This window comes from Bubalus bubalis, chromosome 23 (assembly GCF_019923935.1).
Source record: "Bubalus bubalis isolate 160015118507 breed Murrah chromosome 23, NDDB_SH_1, whole genome shotgun sequence".
NCBI lineage: Eukaryota > Metazoa > Chordata > Mammalia > Artiodactyla > Bovidae > Bubalus > Bubalus bubalis.
In genome coordinates, this window is record NC_059179.1 from 32,764,463 (window position 1) to 32,769,436 (window position 4,974).

Genomic DNA, 4,974 nt, shown 5'->3' on the forward strand with positions numbered 1-4,974 from the left:
CCTCACTGGGGTTGAGCCTACAAAGTAGAGAGTGAATATTGACAAGCCAGACAATATAGGCTTTCCCCATCCTCTACATCATTCATTCATTCAACAAATACTTTCACAACATCCTATAAAGCCTTCTGGATGCTGGAACAATACTACGAAACTCAAAAGATCAAAATCTGTTCTCATGTAGCTGATGTTATAGTGGGGAAGACAGCTGATTAAGAAGAACATCAGATGTTAGGTAATGATATGTGCTGGGGGCAAACCTAAATCAAGGAAGGAGACAGATGGGGAGGGTAGTATGTGAGGAGTAGAGGGGTGGTGTCGGGGCAGGGAATACAAGGGGTTCTCCTACAGGTTTTACAGGGAGCATGGCTTGCTGACATCTTTTTTTTTAACACAAAATCAAACAAGTAGGTTTTTTTTTAATTTTTGAAATATACTTGATTTGCAATGCTGTGTTAATTTCTGCTGTACATCTACTGACATCCTGATTTTTGGAATTCTAGCCTCCAGAACTGTGAGACAATAAATTTGTGTTTTGTTTTGTTTTGTTTTGGTAGTGCAATCTGGTTTTATTAACACATTTGGGCTGAGCAACTCATCTCCATTTCCTAATGGCCAGGTAGGACACAAACAAGGCTCCAACGATTAAGACTCCAGATAGGCCAGCCACCCACAAAGCTTGAGAGTCAACAGGGGACCTTGAGTATTTGTGGAGCTTTTCTCAAGAGTCTTGAATGGCTTGGAGTAGAATCAAGGGACCCTTGCTAGAAATGCTAGCCGTGTTGTTCTGAAAATGAATGTCAGAGCTTCTTCTTCATCTGGCAGGACAGGGTGTCACACAGGATGGTGTCCCAGCAGGCTGGCAGACGGATACACTGCAGTGCAGATACACCAGTCCCTTGAGGGCCTGCTTTGCCACCGAGTCCACAAAGCTGAAGGTGGAAATGCTGAAGTGCTGGTAGTGAGAAGGAAATGGCAGGTCTGAGGCTTCCCAGACAGGGATCAGTTTTGTCTGATAGTTGTCTCCTGTGTAGGGGCACCCATTCACCAGCGAGGGCCACTGGGGCTGGAGTAGGGCATCTGCGCTGGGTGTCGCCCAACACTGGTCCAGGCGCAGCTGGAGACTGGGGTCTGTTCTCTGATGGATGGAGACTTCCACGTAGATGGGATCCTGAAGTAACTTCACCACTGGGTAGTCACTAGCCATGTAGTAGGAGCGACAGCGTTTATCTTTGGCAATCTTAAGTTCCAGAGTGAGGTTTCCAGGCTGGGTCTCAGGAAGGGGTGGTGGGAGAGTAAGAACCTGGACATTAACTGGGAGAGCACTGCTACTTGCAGAGTAGCTACAACTGACGTGGAGCCTGAAGGTACTGTCTCGGGTAATAGAACCACGGCTCCAAGTTCTCACATCCCGAGCTGCAGCCAGCTCATTTTCATATACTGCCTGCTTTCCAGTGATCTGTTTTGTAGTACCACAGGTAGTAAATGGAAACCGGAACAGAACAAGAGTGTGTGTTGCCATCACAGGTTTACATTCACTGTCATTCCTGAAGGCCAAATGTCCAGAATTCAAGAGCAGTGGGGGCGAGGTCACGTTCCGGGACACAGCAATAGAGAAGTGGCCATCTTGGGTACAGTGTGAGGCCACTGTACTTCCGTAGTAACAGGAAATGACCTCTTCAGAGTTGTAGCAGCAGCCTAGCTGTTTGCAGTCTCCTTGAGTGATGGGTGAAGGAGCACATGGCAGTCTGTCCCACACTGGGACAGAGTCACAAAGGCCAGCATTTGGGACATCTGGGAGATTCACAGGACCCTTGAACAGCTTTGTCTCTATAACTGCTCCAGATGCACTCACACCTGCTCTTTCACTTCCAACAGTCATGATGCAGTAGGAGCCCCACTCAGTGACAAGCAGCCACTGTAGGAGGCTTCCCCCACCAGGGAGCTGCCAGGCCCTCACTGACCCAGGTGCCACGGCCAGAGTCATTCTGCAGGCTGTGTGGTCACCCCATGCTACTAGTGCAGGAGGAGTCTCCGTCTCCTGACTGAGAGGGTTTATGGTGAATTGAAAGCTCCTTAGCCCACAGCGTAGTTTGTCAGGATACTCAGGTACCTTGGACTGATGCTGGCTATTCAGACCAAGAGACAATAGAAAACAGAGCCAAACAAATTGCAGCAGCAGCCACATGGTGCTGCTAGGAGTCTTACTGATTACTCTTCTGGTCCTATACTTCCTTTCCCAATTTGTGTTATTTTAAGACAAAAAGAAAGAAATGAAGAAAAAGGAAGGGAAAAGAGAAAACTCGGAGAACAATGAACCGTCATTATTATCATCCTTCTGTAGATGAAGGTAAAGCAGCATCCTTCAGGCCCCAAGTGAATTAACTAAGATACCTCTGTTAAGAACAGGGCTCCTCATGGGCTAGAACTTTTACATAGTTCAGTAAATCCTTGTCCCTGATCCTGACCTTGGCCAGAACAAAAGTGGTTCCCCCTAGTGATTTGCTCCTCTTGGTGCTTGGCTTACACAACCTCGTATTGCAGCTGTTTCTTATCACTTCATCTTCATGATGAGTGCTTCAGAGTCGTGCTGTATTTATCTTGAATGTTAAAAGCATACATCACATATTTAATATTTGGGGTAATATTAAGGAAATCAATCCTGAATATTCATTGGAAGGACTGATGCTAAAGCTGATGCTCCAATACTTTGGCCACCTGATGCGAAGAACTGACATTGGAAAAGACCCTGATGCTGGGAAAGATGAAGGCAGCAGGAGAAGAAGGAGGCAGAGGATAAGATGGTTGGATGGCATCATGGACTCAACAGACATGAGTTTGAGCAAACTCTGAGAGATAGCGAAGGATAGGGAAGCCTGGTGTGCTGCAGTTCATGAGATCACAAAGAGTCGGACATGACCGAGCAACTGAGCAACAATTGCATTGGATGATAAGTTTAAAATGCATTCAGTATCAGACCATCTCTCCCACCCCAGCTGCTATCACTCTGGTTGAGCCCTAAGTCCCTGCAATGTTCTGGCACCTGGTACCAACAACTCTGACCTCATATCCTGTGTAACTTCTCCCTAAGGCACTGACCCAGCCACATTCCCCTCTGTGCTAGTCTTCCATCTGCCAGGACGGCTCTTGTCTCTAGAACTTTGTACTTCTTCTTCCCTCTGCACGGAATAACTCCTCCCAAGTCACTGATGTGGCTCCTTCTCCAGACTCCTACAAGTTTTTGTCCCTTTCTCGGTGAGGCCTACTCTTAACTCCTCATCTCCTGAACTTCCTGTCACCTTCTCCTTATCACTATTAAATATTTACTTATTCATTTATGATCATCTCCCTCCATTAGAAAGGTCTATGGCAGAGCTTGGCAAGAGTAAATATAGGTGCTTGACAAATACGTGCTGAATGAATAATCAGTGTGTCTCATCCATAGCTCACTGTATCTATACTGCATTTCACTCCCTTGACCTGACTATCAGTCCCAAGTTTAACTCAGGCTTTGAGACCAGACAGCATCTTTCACAACTAATAATGTTCAAGCAGCAAAGTGTAGTTGTAGTAAAGCATTCTTAGCTTGTGTGAATGCCAAGTGCCCCAGAGCCCACTTGACTCTGCTTACCCCAAACCCAGAAAGACAAGTCCTGGACATAAACACAACCCATCAAGTGTTACCAATAATCATCTCAGCAATGCTGAAAAGTCTAATATGTTTTCAGTGATCTCTGAGCTTCTCTTTGAGTGATGCTCTCAAAAGAGGCTTTTCCTCTCCAGATTCTTCTTCCCTAGTCAGACACACAGGCACACACAGAAGTATGGAATGATGGAGCAAAGGAGCAAGGCAGGATTCAGGGTCCAGAGGGTTAAATTCTAGTCTAGCCTCTTATACTTTGTAGCCATGAGTTTGCACAAGTCCTCTGTAGTCTCTGAACTTCAACTTACAAAACAGCATCTAATCTTAATCATCTCCATATGCTCCTTTTTAGCTCTGAAACTATTAATCTCCTGTGAAATCTAAGTCTCTGTAAAGAGGATGCCAGAAAGATCCAGGATTGCATCTTCTCCCCTCTTGCACTTGACCTGTCTCTGCTCTCCATCTCTTCCCTCTGAAAAGATCATTTTCAGTCACACTCAAGGGGAATTTTGATTACAGGTTTCTTGAAAGGGTCTCTTGAGCTTCAAGTAGATCATCTCTGAAATGCAATAAGCATACTGACCTCTTGGGATGAAACAAACTCATATACACAAAGCACCCCCCTCAGTGCATGACATAGAGCAAGCTCTTGGCAAACATTCATTCTCTCCCTTTCAGGGCCCCTCACGATTGGTTTGGATGAGTCCAAGGAAAGAGAGAGTATACCAGATCATTAACTCTGGCCTCCATCTGATCTCTTTTCCATCTTCTCTTTAGAGATAACAGGCCAGGCCAGTTTGCCTTGGTCTGTACACTTCCTCCTGAAATCATCATGATGTCAACAGGCATTTTTGTGGATCACTCACAATGGCAACCCACTCCAGTACTCTCACCTGGAAAATCCCATGGATGGAGGAGCCTGGTAGGCTGCAGTCCATGGGGTCCTTAGGAGTCGGACACGACTGAGCGACTTCACTTTCACTTTTCACTTTCATGCATTGGAGAAGGAAATGGCAACCAACTCCAGTGTTCTTGCCTGGAGAATCCTAGGGACGGGGAGCCTGGTGGGCTGCCGTCTATGGGGTCACACAGAGTTGGACACGACTTAAGCAACTTAGTAGCACAATATTTATTTAACTTACATGCAGAGTATATCATGCAAAATGCCAGGCTGGCTGAAGCACAGGATGGAATCAAGATTGTTGGGAGAAATATCAATAACCTCAGATATGCAGATGACACCACCTTTATGGCAGAAAGTGAAGAGGAACTCAAGTGCCTCTTGATGAAGGTGAAGGAAGAGAGTGAAAAAGCTGGCTTAAAACTCAACATTC

The 4,974-nt window shown here is 45.9% G+C and overlaps 1 pseudogene; it reads right to left on the reverse strand.

Moving 5' to 3' along the window:
- Positions 1–551: 551 nt before the first annotated feature.
- Positions 552–2,200, reverse strand: LOC102389256 (annotated as a pseudogene).
- Between the last annotated feature and the right edge of the window lie 2,774 nt (positions 2,201–4,974).